This window comes from Euprymna scolopes, chromosome 9 (assembly GCF_053919585.1).
Source record: "Euprymna scolopes isolate OS-2025 chromosome 9, ASM5391958v1, whole genome shotgun sequence".
Lineage (NCBI taxonomy): Eukaryota > Metazoa > Mollusca > Cephalopoda > Sepiida > Sepiolidae > Euprymna > Euprymna scolopes.
This window is the reverse complement of record NC_136490.1, coordinates 141,691,646-141,707,538: the sequence shown is the minus strand read 5'-3', so window position 1 is coordinate 141,707,538 and position 15,893 is coordinate 141,691,646. Positions and strand designations below refer to the sequence as shown.

At 34.9% G+C, this 15,893-nt stretch overlaps 1 protein-coding gene across 3 annotated transcripts in view; it reads left to right on the top strand.

The window, feature by feature from the left end:
- The first annotated feature begins 744 nt into the window (after positions 1-744).
- The window catches only part of LOC145284888 (uncharacterized), a 72,765-nt gene continuing 57,616 nt past the window's right edge, over positions 745-15,893 (top strand). Inside the window, exon 1 of one of the 3 annotated variants that reach the window (XM_080133960.1) lies at positions 745-1,160. The gene's annotated coding sequence lies outside the window, so the exon portion shown is untranslated. The remainder of the gene's footprint in view (positions 1,161-15,893) is intronic. The other 2 variants (XM_080133958.1, XM_080133959.1) reach the window with 2 other exon arrangements.

Below are 15,893 nucleotides of genomic sequence, written 5' to 3'. Positions count from 1 at the left end.
TTTTAAAAAAAAGAAGATAAATACGTTACTTTAAAATGAAAAAAAAAGACCGTGAATAAGTTACTATAAGATGAAATAAATAATAAATAAGTTAATCAAAATGAAAAACAAATTGATAATTTAAAATAAAAACAGGCGAAAATAAAAAAGTAGAACAATTGAAATTCAAACAAATTTAATACAGACAACTCAAAAATGTTATTAGTGTGAAAATAATTAAAGAAAAAATACAAATATAAAAACTTCAAGCGTAAAAATTTATTGGATATTTTAGTCGAATCTTTGAAGTTTTCTTTTATTATTTAATTTGTTCTTAGTAAAAATGGAAGATGTCTAGTGGTTAACGGTATGGATTGACGACTTGGGTTCACAAATTTGAATCCAGTTCATTCCGCAAAAAATAATTTTAAGTTAGGATGTTGGCAGTCTTCACCAATCCCTCCTGTAATCCCAATGTCTTTTCAGAAAGAATTCTGACTACAAAAATATCGGGGAAACCAATGCCAACAATAGAAGATCTGATGATGATGATCACAAAAATTATTTAATAGAACATTTAAGGTACTCCAGACATGCATTCTTTCTATTTATTTTTCAACGGGGAAAAATATTAGCGAACTCTTAATCCCTAGAAATGGCTGTTCATTTCAAGAGTTTGAAAGTCTCATTAGGCAACGGTTAGCACCAACTACTATGACATCAACAGAAACATGAGAAACAATGGAAACGCATTCTCTTTACGACGCTATTTTAATCGGATGCCATACCGACGGACAAAGCCATATGAGAGATACGAGGACGCATCTAGAAATCTATCTTGTAACAAGAATGAAAAACTAAAACCCATCCCTCGAGAAGAATGGCCCTTTCTTTTCCTTTTTTACATTCCGGATGTGTTTCGATTACAATAAAAACGAGCGAGTACAAAAGCATTTCGCATAAACACAAGTTGTTCCGATTGCAGAAATCCAGTTGCAGAGAACGAAGAAAACGTCGAACAACTTAGCTGACTGCTAAACAAGCGAAGGGACTGTCAACCATAAAACAACCACCACTCGTCATATAGACGTCCAAGTCAGACTAAAAACGGACAAGAGTCTCTTTTTTTTTTTCATTTCCTTTATAAATTATCCGACTAAAAAGATATATTTTATAACCAAGTAAGTAAATTTCATTATTTTCCATTTTATCCATTTTTTAATTGGTTTGGGTCACATTTATATGCACAACAAAACCTCGACTGAGATCATATATATATATATATATATATATATATATATATATATATATATATATATATATATATATATATATATATATAACACACTGTGGTGGAGGACGACCTCCAGCCCAAAATGCAAAGTCCAAGTTTTTCTAAAAATTGATAAGTGTCTGTTTTTTTCCTTCTTCCTATATAAATTATCCGGTTAAAAAAAGGACATACGAGGTGCCTTCAATAAGTTTCTAGACATTTTGTATGGGCATTTTTATTGATAGTGCACACATGAAATTCTAGTCTCTCTTGAAGTAATCTCCTCCGGCTGCAATGCACTTGTACCATTCCAACAACTTCTGGAAGACTCCATGGAAGTCCTCTTGTGTGAGCGTGTCAATGACCCTCGTCACAGTCTCTTTCATCTCCTCAATTGTCTCATAACAACATTGTCGAAGGTTTTCCTTGAGCTTAGGGAATAACCAAAAGTCACAGGGAGCAAGGTTTGGACTGTTGGGAGGTTGAGGAACTGTCTTGATGCCCATTTTGGTAAAATAGTCTGTGACAAGGATAGAGTTGTGGACTGCACATTTGGGACAAACTTTGCGCAAGTTTTTCCCATCTTCAGTTTCTCATGAATAATTGTGTACTGACATCAAACTGTGCACATATTGCCTCTTTAGACACACAACGGGCCTTATCTACGAAATTCTTTATTTGGCCAATCAATTCTGGTGTTCTGACTCTCTTACTGTTCCCACATCTTTCATCATCCCTCACATACTCCCTACCTTACTTGAAACACTTATCCCACTCCAAAACTGATGCTCAATTCATGCAAGGTGGTCTAAAAGTAGTCTGAAGCATTCCATACGTTTCTGTAGCATTTTTCCAAGTTTAAAATAGAATTTTATAGCAGATTGTTTTTCTAAAGTGTCCACACGTCCAGCTTGCTTTTTTTAAATTCACCAGCTGTGACAATCAGGCTTTAGTAGGATGTATTCCAATCCCTGTTGTAGGTGTGCATTTGAATCTGAAATCGTAAAAATTGGTCAGTCATCTCATATGATGTACAACAATAACATACTGAAATTTCCAAAGTCTATGACAATTTTAAAATCCTGTGCAAAAAAAGTCTGGCAACTTATTTAAGACACCTTGTATAACCAAGTAAGTGAATTCCATTATATTCTATTGTAGCCATTTTTTAATTGGGTTTCATTTACGTGCACACTTACCACTCAGTGGCAAGGACAGCAGGATATACTGCACAAAATAGTTTAACTCTGACACAGTGCCTTCTTGGCACTTTCTGTATTTATTTCCCTCTTACCGCGAGAAATGTGACACAAGGGTCAGAAAGTGAGATTGAAAAGTCAGCACTCCAGAGGAGGAGCACTCTGGCTCTGCAAAAGATGCTTGTGCAGTAATGTCAGCATTCCCGTGCAGGAACGCCTCAGGCGATTAGCAATAAACTAATCCTTCCTCAAAGATAAAAGGTAAAGCATGGGAGGGTGGACCTCCTAAAACTGCGCAGAACCAACATTGTACCACAATCAATGGTCGAAGATCACAACGGTGTAGTATCTGTTCTAACGTTGCACTTCACCTTTTCTCTCCTCGATCAGTAGAGGAGAAATCCTTCTAGACTGAGGCAATTTTAATTTTTGTTCTTATCCAGAGTGCCTCCTTTTAGGGAGCTGAATTCTCCCCACATTAAAAATCCGACATTGTGTCTAACTCTGCCCTTGCGGGGAGGCAAGTAAATAGGAACAGAAATGGCTGAATAATCTCTGTTGATTGTCTTCAGTTCAGGAACAGTCTGAGCGGTGTTTGAGCTATCTTTGAGTTTTGCGAAATTTTAACGATAATTATTTAATCATCAATTAATAAATATTTCTCAAATTTCAATTCTGGGGACTATATAAAATGTTTTACGGATCATGACCTCCCATTTGAAAATTCAAATATTTCAGACTTGCATTGAATATGATCCATGGTCATTAGACACCAATTAAGCAAGATTCTCTGAATTTCAGTTTCTTCTTAAGACCTTTTAAGCTTTAACCTTAAAATTTACACATTTATACAATCCAAATCCTGTAAAGCATTTTAATCCAAATTGAAATAAAGATTCTAGACATATATCTAGTATTATTATAGCATTGCGCTGTCGAAAAATATGCTTAAACATGATATTTTCATTCATGCAGATTTCATATATATTATTATAGAGTCAATTTTCTATCAATTGTTTTATACTAGCCTGGTTGCCCGGCGTTGCCCAGGTGTTTAGAGGTGTGTATTGAGAAAAAAAAAAAAAAAAGGAAAAAAGTGGTAGTAAGCAAGAAGGCAGAATTCGTACCGCGAAGGAAGGAAAAGAATGTGAAAAAGAAACCTCGCCAAACCGGAAGTGACGAATGTTTAATTTAAGGCTAGTCAATCGAAAACAGATGACTTTCGAAAATATCGGCGAAAAAAACGACCCCTTCCTGTATTAAAGTGCCCAGTTGAGGATGAAGGAATAAATGTTTTTAAACAATTTTTCGATATTTGTTGTCCGAAGGGTCGAGCTTCAAAATGATACCAATCACGTGAAAATCCGTAGCCTCTGTCAATAGTTTTAGACAGACCTACATACATACGTACATACATACATACATATATTTAAATAAACAGGTGAGATTTATATTATAGATTATATTGTACCCAATATACAGTATTGCTTTCAAAAGTAAAAAAAATATATGACTTAGGGTCCATATGCTAGAATTGAAACCAAAACATATAGTGCTCCAGCCTTAACGGTTACCATTTGAGCAATCGTCAGAGGGATAAGAAAGAATTAAAAATGAACCGACTTTAACATATAAATTTATATTTACACATGCATACAAACAACATGTTTAGTCGACTTACACCTGCCAAATCCATTTTTTTTTTCCATTTGAACTCCTTAGCAGCTAATTTTACTGGCTAAAAAAAAAAAAAAAAAAAAAAAACAATAAAACAATGGTCCACAAAAAATACAATCTGCTACCTTGCATCTTGGGGAAGATGCATTTTGAGAAAAAATGGAGACAGACAGACAGACAGACTTACAGACACACACACAGGCATAATGAGTATAGTTTTGTTTTATTTGAGGATCACCTCTTATCAGGGCACGGAGGCCACTCTAAGATAATGGTTAAGTGTTAACTAGATGGTGAGACAGCATGATCAGTTATGGTGGAACTCGAGTATAGCTAGTTTATTTAAAAGGATGGCGCAATAGGAATTTATTCACATTAGATTTTAAGACTGCTGTTACAGTCAGCCGGAAAGCAGACATATGATTTCAGCTAGATCTCCCTCAAAATCAGCAGAAATTAGACCATTCCTGTAATCATCAGGTCCCTGTTAATTTTGCGGTGGGAGTTTACTTCTGTGCAGTTCTAGGAGGTCCACCCTCCCAGGCCTTGCCTTCTCTTTTTGATAAGGGGTTAGTTTATTGCCAATCGTCTGGAGCGCCCTTAGCGGGGAATGCCGACGGACAGTTCAGGCATTTTTTTTGCAGGTCAGAGTGCCCCTCCTCAAGGGCACTGACTTTCTCAATCCGACTTTCCGATCCTGGTATCTAACTTCTCGCAGTGGGAGAGAACTAAACATCGGCTCTAGGAAAGAAATTCTGCTTATGGAATTTTCGTATAGTTTTAGGCACAGATAGAAAATGAGAGACGTAGTTGGCGGTTGTTGCAGCTGGGAAAGATGGTTACACCATCGTTGTGTGGATGGTATAGAGCAAATAGGAAATCAGTATTGTGAGTAAGTGCTACTCAGATTATAATCTTGGTAAGATGGCACAAAATAGGTTTAAAACCGTTCTTTTAGGGGAGTTAATTTTACTAGTCACCGAGAAGGTATTTTTCTAGTTTTTTTTTTTTTTATTAAGTTAGGTATGTATAATATTTGTAATGGATTTTGATAAAAATTGAAATAAGGATTCTAGACATACGGTTTAGTGTCATTATATATTGATTATAATCTTCGTAAGGGGACATGAAAGAAGTGCAAAACTCTTTTGTAAGGAGAATTGATTTTACCAATCCTTTGAAAGGTATCCTTCTAATAGTTTTATAAAGTTAGGTATGTGTATATGTCTATAGGTTTGCAATCATAGGAATCAGTTTGGCTACATCGTGAGAATGTCTGAATCTAAGCTGCTGAAACAACTCTCATATGAGGAGCTAAAAGAGGGAAAGCGCACTCTGTGAGGTCAGAAAGAGCGATACAAGGATCTTTTAAAAACAAACTTGACGAAGTGTGGCATCATAAGAGACTCGAGCATCAATATATACATACAGCAAATCCAGACCAAGAACAAAGTTGGAGGCAGACCCTCGCCGAAGGCACAGTCACCTTTGAGGCCAACCGACGTGCAGACTTTGAGGAGAAGAGAAAGCCAAAAACACTATCAATAAATTCCCCTACTCTCTATCGATGCCTAAACCTAAACGTGGATTCCATGAACAAAGCTCCTTTCTCGTCTTTACTCGCTTTCACAGGTTTTACACGCTTGTGGAACTCCGTTCCACTGGTCTACTTTCTAGCTGACTACAATATTGTCATCTTCAAGTCCAACATAAACAAGTTCTTATTGAACCGTCCTCGTAAATAATCTGATTATACCAAATTTCAACTACAAACGATTATTATGCCACGTTAACCCTTATCCTCGAGTGGCCTTTGGACCTTGATATGTGGTGACCCCTTTGTAAAAAAAACAAAAAAATTTAAAAAAAAAAAAAAACTCTCCAAATGGAAATGGAACTACCTGATTGAACTGAGAAAGGCAGTTCAAGGCCAGTATCATCCATCTCCGTAAACACCAAAACACAAAACACGATCATCATCCTCCCCGCGGAGGTGTCACCAAGAGAGAGAGAGAGAGAGAGAGAGAGAGAGAGAGAGGGAGAGAGAGAGAGAGAGAGGGACAGGGAGAGAGATATAGGGGGGGGGAGACTTGCAATAGACTTTTGATCAAAATTTGATTAAGGATTATAGACATATAGTTCAGTATCGTTATATCTTGATTTTTTATCTTTGTAAGGAGAAATAAAGTGATGCAAAGTTTTCTGTTGGCCGGTGCCTAACGATACTTCGAAAAATAACATGTAATTATGTCATTCGGAATTGCGATGGGAAATTACCAAAAGTTAAAGTTTGTTCTTTTCCTTAAGATTAGGTTGAACTTTTGAGTTGCAGAAAATTGTGGTTTTGGGGGGAGCGAAGGGAGGGTTACAACTTATCGCGTATTAACTATTTTAGACTATCTTAATTAATAAAAGTCAGTCAGTCAGTCTCTCTCTCTCTCTCTCTCTCTCTATATATATATATATATATATATATATATATATATATATATATATATAGATATATAGATAGATATATAGATATATAGATATATATATCAGGGGCAGAGATGGGACTAGTGCCACTCGTGCTCGGCACGACCAATAATTCGGTTAATGTTATTCAAAATGGATTAAAAAATCATCCATTAATTTCAAGCAAACATACTTAGTCTGATCTCAATTAAATTACATATCTATTCAAGTTTCGATAACTAAGTAGCAAAAAATTCATAAATATATCTGGGAATAATACAAGGATGCTGTTTTGAACGGGTTGTCTTTGTCCGGCCACCGCCAGATTCATTGAAAACTCCATAACAGCGGCTATGACGTTGAACGTCCGTAATTCGTGCCAAGCCAAACCTTTACTCGTAATAATCATAATGTTAGAGAAATCCAGATTTTTCTGTAATCACCCGCAAAGTGAAGCCCACTTATAGTGCCTAAAATATTTAGCACGATCGAGCCTGCTGATGTCTGTTTTAGGAAGAGGATGAGGGACCGAGAGAGAGAGGGGGAAGAGAGAGATCTCTAGACACATACATACGCATAAACATATGAAGAACGACTACTACTACTGTTGCAATATGTAGTAGCACGAATAGTTCTGTGTAAACATAACCACGCGTGTATATCAGATTGTAAATAAATATCAGTGATGAAGTTATTGTTTCATTAATTAATAAAGAACAGGTTTTGAATAAGAGTGAATTTGTTTTTTTGAGGAATTTTTTTTTCGTGAATTTTGAATCATAGAAATCTACGAAAAATACGGGTTTTAAGTCATTTATATTAATACTAAGAAACCCGTCAATCCAATAAACCTTCGTAGAATTCCGTAGTGATACGTAAATACTTTGTAATTTTTTTTTCATAAAAACCCTGTATGTAACTTTTCTTGCTGCATCCATCATTTCACAGCTATTTAAACCCAACTTTATTCATCAATATTACCTTTTATTCTATGGGAAAATTTAATCGCCGTTTTTGGAGAACATTACTTCAGTTGCCGAAATATTTCAGTCGCTTCACTACATTCAATTTTACCACGGACTTTATTTACGAATTCTTTGTATCTATTGCTAACCTGGTTAGTTATCATTGTCATCAATTTCTTTATTCTAATAAACATATTTTTCTACTCATAGTAATGAATATCTCTTTTCTTCTATACTTTTGAAAGGAAAAAATATCTTATCTACTGTATCAACAAGACCACAAATTATATAGTATCTTGATTGTTCACAAAAAAACAAAAACAAACACCATGCAAGGTACGTTAGTCAATCTGTGCTATGCAATGGAGAATCACGCAATAGTAACTATGATTACTTATTTGGGTCCACGGACCACGGATTGGGAACTAAAGTTGACAAATGGCAGGGGGGGGGGCGACACGACAAGCAATAATAGGCTAGAGTCGCCACTGATATATATATATATATATATATATATATATATATATATATATATATATATATATAATTATTAAATACCTAAACACACCAGTGTTTCATCGTTTCGGGAATCTTCAGTGCAGGGTGTCACGATTAACACCAGTCGATAGATTCGAACCCGGCAACAGAAGCCATCTCTAGCTTCATTAGCAAGGACCATATCCATTCGGCTACCACTAACCGTGAGAAATGCTGTTGAATTTTAAACATTTATTTCATTAAATGTTTTAAACGCTAGTCAGAATGATCTAATCATCATATGATGATCTGCGCATAAGTTCTAAATTGACCGACTTTTTAATTCAACTAAAAGTGCTCAACGATAAGAAACGAGTTTCTTAAATGGACTGACATAATCATTTACTATAATTATTATTAAGTATTCTCTCTCTCTCTCTCTCTCTCTCTCTCTCTATATATATATATATATATATACATATATATATATATATATATATATATATATATATATATATATGTATAAAGGGTAATATTTGGTTTACAGATAGAAAAAATGTAAACCTAAAATGAATATAAATATTATATAAATATTTATAAAATAATCCAAACCATATGTAAAAGCTCAATAAAGCTAACAAGGAGATAGAGCTTAAGTATAGAATTAAAATCTTGATATTGAAAATTTATTCAAATTTTCAAAAATTTTATGAACCTGGAAGGAAGGTACACAAAATTTTAATTATTCGACAAGGAGTACAAATAAAACAAGAAAAACCTTATATAATAAAATGATTTCACTTTTTCCCACTTCGACAATTATAAGCAGATAACCGAAACTTCCCATGCACATTTTCTCCGTTCAACATCACCATATCCAACAGTATGTTTGAAAAAAAAAAGGCGATTCTGCACTATCAGAACGAAAATTTGTAGTCGATAAATGGAGTTTTCATATAAAAAATGATGGTTTCTATTGATTTTTTGATAATTCTAATAAATTACAATGTTAGCTTCCAAAGTATGCAGTCGAAATTACCTGAATATTACTGAATTATTAAAAAAACAAACTTTAATCGTGTTAGCAGGTGAAAAATTGTGGCTATCTGGTTTTTATAAAATAAATCGAAATGGAGGATTACCTCCATTTTGAACTCTCCTGTGTTTTAAATAAGCAAATACGATCTTTTTCTTCAAATTCTATTTTCTATTTTCTTTAATAAATAATTTTCTACCTTATCGATTTTCGTAATTTTTGGATATAATCATTTTAAAATACGAGGAATACGTAGATACCATTGTTTTCAAGTGAAATTCAGTATTACGATTTCTGAAATTTCGTTCTGATAGTGTAGAAGCGCTGAAAAAGTTCTGTGTTTTGACTTAATACATAAAATATATTACATTCTTTTCGACATTTCTGCCTCTTCCAAAATCGACATCCACAGGGCGAGTACCTATTTACAATGCCTCCCCACGGGACAGAGTTAGACACTAGGGTCGTTTTTTAACGTGGAGAAAAGGTACAAAAATAAAAATTGTCTCAGTCGTGAAGGATTTCTCCTCCACTGAAAGAGAACGAAAAATGGAAGTGCCGCATCTGAAGAACAGATACTACACTTTGATCTTTATATTTAATTTATTTCGTTTAAAGAAAAAATACAATTAAAAAACATCCAATATAAAATTAAAACATTTAAAAAAAGTAAAATCTCCAAAAGACAAAACAAATTTAGGCACAAGGCCCTATAAGATCTGGGGAGGGGAGTGTTGCACGGTCTTTGTAACTAAAGTAAAAATTGGAGTCTTTGGCGACTTTACTCTTGACTGGCAACATTTACCACAATACCTCATTCACTATGTGGACTCTAAAATAACTAATGATAACCCCAGCGTTTTTGCAAAAAAGATATATATACAATTTCTCTGTGTGTGTGTGTGTGTGTGTGTGTGTGTGCATTTTTTTTTTAATAAAATGTGTGTGTGTGTGTGTGTGTGTGTGTGTGCTTGGCCAAAAGGCCAACCCCCTTACATCCACAGGGCGAGTAGCTACAACTTTCTCTCCATATAATTTTAACTACTTCCATTCCACCAGTAAACAGCAAATCAAAAATTTACAGGAGTGACACAATTTTAGAGCACCGCAACATTCCATAATTCCCGTAATTCAATACCTTCATCCGGTATCCGCATTCAATTTATACGAACACACATTCAACGGTTTCAACTTACAGCGATATGTCGGCCTTATTGTTTTTATTTAAAGACAATTATTCATAAAATGCCTTTATATTAAAAAAAATACAAAGCAAAAATAAAGAAAAATCTTTATGACGCACGTACCTGTGACGAAGCGAAAATATCATATTCCAAAAATCACGTAAATTGGTCGGGTAAATTTATTTTTCATAAAGAAAATCTATTGTAAGCGATTAATGAGAATTCGTAGGTATTACAACGTGAATCTATTCAATGTGAATTATTGTTGAGTTATTTCGCTTTATTTCTTGACATAGTTTTAAAATACCGGGCGAGGCCGTCACTCTGCGGATACTCTTAAAATTTGATTTTCTTAATCAATCTTGATCAATTTACGTGATTTTTGGAATATGATCTTTCGTTCCATTACAAGTACGTACTTCATACAGATTTCTCTGTATTTTTGTTTTTAATAACTACTAACCAAATACACGCAAAATTTATAAATTCTTGATCGGCGTTGCAGCGGATATATAATATCTAAAATTAAAAAAATATATTTAATAAATATATTTTTTAAATTTTAGATATTACTAGCAGGGGTTACCCGGCGTTGCCTGGGTGATCGGCCCCCTTCCCACTCCGAGGGGTAACAAAAAAGTCACCCCTCTGGATTTACATGCTTGGTGCCGGCCTCCCCCCTTCAGGGAGAGATAATCCCCAACCCCACCTTCAGGGAGGAGGGTACCTGAAGGCTTCTCCCCCCCCCAAAGAAAAAGTCACCTCCTCCTGGCCTCTTCGCCCCCACCCTTGGGGGGGGACACCGGCTCCCTCCTTTGGGGGGGGAGAAACTGCCAAGGTCCCCCCTTTCGGGTGAGAAAATACCAGGCTTCCCCTTTTGGTGGGGGGATGGTGGCGTGGCCTTCGTTATAAAGATGGCCGGCCAGCTGAAAAAATGACGTCATCGCCGAGGTCCCAACAAGCAAGATATGTGGAACTCTTAGACTGTCAATAATCAACAGTAATTTTTACAGACAGCGTTACAAAACTTCAAAATTAGATTGAAATAAAGAACACGATGATTTATACTGAAACTCATCTAATATTAATAATAAAAAAATAATAAAAAAAACACAAGTTGTTTGTTTAAGTATTATAAGCAATTGAATATTTCGTTGTATTATAGATTTTAAAGATTAGAATGCGTTCTTTAATTACTTATAAATTACATTTTAAAAAAGTGAAGGAACACGATTTGATTTGTAGTAAACTTGAAGTTTATTTAATATAATTAAATGAAAATTATGCATGTAAGATTATGAATATTTGAAGCAGAACACAAGCAAAACATTTGATATGAGTTAAGACAATAAACAAATATTAAAATTAAACTATTTTTTTAATCAAAATGATTTTTTTTTAATCAAAATGAATGTGGGTTTGTATTACTGTACACATAGATTCGAAAAAGTTGTCAAAAAACAAATATATAACAAATAAATGTTATCAAAGGCAAGATAAGTTACTTTTCTACCAAACTGGATATATTTTTCGTATTTTTATTCAATGTAACATGTTTATTCAGCTCGAAAACCATACAGTGTTTACCGATGTATTGGAAAATTCAAGATGGCGTCTGACTCCCTCTTTAACACGGTAAGTTTGGGAAAAGGTGTTATAAATAAAAAACTGGATAAAATACTGTTAAAAACTCGCCCAATATATGTTATACCGTGACATAGCTTGAAATATATTCGGCGGATTTTTAATAGTATTTTGTCTAGTTTTTTTATTTATAACACCTTTTCCCATACTTACCGTGTTAAAGAGGGAGTGAGGCGCCATCTTGATTTTTCCAATACATCGGTAAACACTGTATGGTTTTCGAGCTGAATAAACATGTTACATTGAATAAAAACACGAAAAATATATCCAGTATGGTAGAAAAGTAACTTATCTTGCCTTTGATAACATTTATTTGTTATATATTTGTTTTTTGACAACTTTTTCGAATCTATGTGTACAGTAATACAAACCCGTTTTTCGAGCTGAATAAATATGTTACATTGAATAAAAACACCAAAAATATATCCAGTTTGGTAGAAAAGTAAATTATCTTGCCTTTGATAACATTTATTTGTTATATATTTGTTTTTTGACAACTTTTTCGAATCTATGTGTACAGTAATACAAATCCGAAATGAACTTAAGACCACGAGTCGACGCGCGTTTTTTTTTAAAGTTTAGTTTCATATATATATATATATATATATATATATATATATATATATATATATATATATATATATAAGTATTTTTAAATGTTATCTTTCTAGCTTTAAAAAAAAGTTTTAAAATTTTATCAGCCGGCATAATTTATTTTTAAATATTGAAAAATTTCAGGAAAATTAATTTTTGCTAGATTTTCAAAACATGTGTGTCAACAGCTTAAAAAAATCGTCTCTTCAAAAGAACATGTTTTAAAGAAGACGGTAGTGAACGTGTGTGTGTGCGTGTGTGCGCGTGTGCTGGGTAGGACAGCGTTTGTTTTCGTGTTGTGTGTACGTGTGCGCGGCTAGCGCCAGGATGGCGGACGTGGTATCAGAGGTTGGATTGTTAGATTGTGTAAGTTTCGTATTTTTGTAATTTGTAAATGGCAAGTTAGGAAAAAATTAAACCCTTCCAAGATGGACAATAAATAAGGCCATAATATTTTATGGTAAAGTTAAGAGCGTAGGAGATGTGATTATTGGATTAACCAATCAGAAATCGTCCGTGGCACACACATCTCTGTTTTTATAGATATATAGATAGATAGATATATCCGTGACAACACCGATCAAGAATTTATAAGTTCTTTGGGGTAAAATGGTATTTATATCATTTAATGTTATCGAGATGTGCATGCATCTTTTAATGTTATCATTTATAAGGAAGTAACTGATTTTTTTCACAGAGTAATTTCCCTTATGCCGACTCAGGTTGTGTGTATGTCCAGAAAGAGGAAAGATTGGACGAAGAAAGAAGGAGTGTTGAGGAGAGGGAAGGACAAATGGAGGAGGAGAACAATGAGGGGGATAAAAGTTATGTTACATTTTTGCCTCGGGCAATGCCGAGCAATCATGCTAGAATTGAATAAAGTATAATTCGGACAGTGATCCGTTCTCATCTGTTGATCAATTGTGCTTGAAGCACCCCATGATAAGCAACGACCAAAAGGAAACATTTTGCTTTGAAATTAATTTTTTTATTAATTCAATTTTCACCCCAAACAAGGCAAGCGCCACTTTGAAGTAGGGGGTTACTATCGGGGACATAAGTAGCAGGGCATTATGAAGGGAGATGAGCAGCAAGATGTCTGTCCTCATTGCACTTGAACTTCTGTATGTCAGTACAGTTGTAACGGGATACCGGGCAATGCTAGGTATCCCGTTCAGCTGGATGAAGATGAAAGGGGTTGAGGTATGGTTAGGGGGAGCATGCTGACACTTGGTTAAGGAAAGACAGATGTTCATGAGATTCTATCTGTCGGAGAAATAATATCTGTTTCAATGAAAGGAAAATATCAATCTGATAATAGGATTTTTTGGAACAAGGGATCGTTTTTCTAGTTGGGTTTGGTAAAAATGGATTTTAAATAACTAATGAGGGAGACAGGTACAATGACTTAGATTCAAAATGTCTGCTTTGGTGTCTAGGAAATGTTGTCATTTGGTCCACTTGTTGTATTTAAGTTCAGACCATCAAACAAGTGATAATTTAGTTTGGACAGTCAATACATTTAAGAGAAACGTAGTTTGAGTTGAAAACAAGGAAAGAAAAAGAGGGGGGGGGGGAAAGAGAATTAAAGAGAGATATGGTTACGAAAGATAAAGAAGAAATTCGCAAGAAAAAAGAAAAGAAAAAGAATATAAAATAATGGGAAAGAGAAAAAAGACGTTCAGAGGCAAAATGAAAGAAGTAATCTTAAAACGACAGAAGGGGAAAACCGATTTAATAAAACCATTGTCTTTTTTTAGAAATAAGAGTCTTTTGCTGGTTAGCATCAAGCAGTGCACATCGCCTGGCCTCCTGCCCGGTGGGGGCGGGCGCCAAAAACCCTCATAAGAGCTAAGTTGAAAAGCTCTTGTTCTTAGCTGGGAAATTAGCCAAATGAACTTAAGTTATACAACCTGCACCAGAGAGTCATTGAGAACTCGAGGGACTTGGCTCTCCATATACCAAGTTTACCACGGAGATTTTTCTTTAAAATAATTATTTTTGCTCACAAGAAATGCTCTGAGGTATTAGGGTTTTTTTGTTAACTGTTGAATCAAAACACGTTTTGTTACAGCACCGATGCAAAATTGCAGCTGAGGAGGGCAGCATACAAGCCATTTATCAAAGCATCAAAGCATTTGAAAGCATCAAAGCATCTACGAAGGATGAACTCAACCCCAGCATCTGAGGACGAACAGCCAAAGATAAGAGTTGCCACATAGACTTAGGGTCATGCACATTTCGCGTGCCCTGAGCAGCAGAGCGGTATTTTCTAGTGACCTGTGAGAGTCTGGTCATTCTTGAGGTGTAGCCCTGCTGGGTTGTATCTATAGTTCTGTGAGCCAGGAGCGACGAATACGACCAGGGGTACATCACAAGTATGCTCCCGTGAACCAGGATCCGACGGGTTATACTGTTGGGAAAGCAGAATTCCGGAAGGAAGTTCCAAAATTCTGAGGAATAAACTATTGGAGTAGAAGGCTTTCTTACATCTAGGGATCTCTACTTTGTAGGGGTGGGATTTAGCTGCTTGTCGGGTTTGTCGGCGGTATTTATGTTGGAGGGGGTACAAGTGCTTGTAGTTCGTCAGAGCATTCACTATTAAAATACTTGTAGAGCAGGCAGAGGGAGGTAGCATTTCGTCGATGGGACAGAGACTGAAGCTTAGATGACAGTTTAGGACCTATTTTAACTTCCGGTGAGATCATAAAGAAAAACAATACGCATATTTATAACTTTGCCATCACAGATTTCTTTTTTATTTATTAAGAAAGGGTCATGAATTCCCATTTTCTTCGGAGATTACTGAAACGGGTTAACATTGACGAAGTCACGTAAATACAAAATAAATATATTTTTATGGTTTTCTTTTTCTCAATAAGTTATTTAACAAAAGGAAGAACAATTGTTGACTTTTTCTTCTATTTAAGCGTATTCTCGTATTTAAGTGTTGTTTTTAGTTATTTGGATATAAAAAGAATTTTTAATTTCTTATTTTGAATTTATTTCACGTCAAGTGTCTTTCTTCGTTCTTTATTATTTTGTATTTGAATGTTGTTTCATCGTTGCGCAGAAGATGCTAACTATTTATTTTTTGCGTGTTTCCTTTTCTTTGCAATTTATTTACCGCAAATTATGATATTGTTTCTTTCCACAGAATGGTTTCCTTTCTTTTTTTGTACTTTTATATTAGCAAAAAGAATTTTGGGAAGGGGGTTGTGTGAAACGTGTAAGCGATGGCCCGTAGTGGCTAGACAATTTAAAGTGAAGGCATTAATGTGCTTTGCTCTTTCCTAGCTCCTGTTTCATGGACAAACGATTTATTTGGACATCCTTTCTGGCGGTGGTCAAAGAGTCGGGGACAAAGGCATGCCCTGAGCAAAATCATTGAGAAAGAAAAAAGAGTTTCTT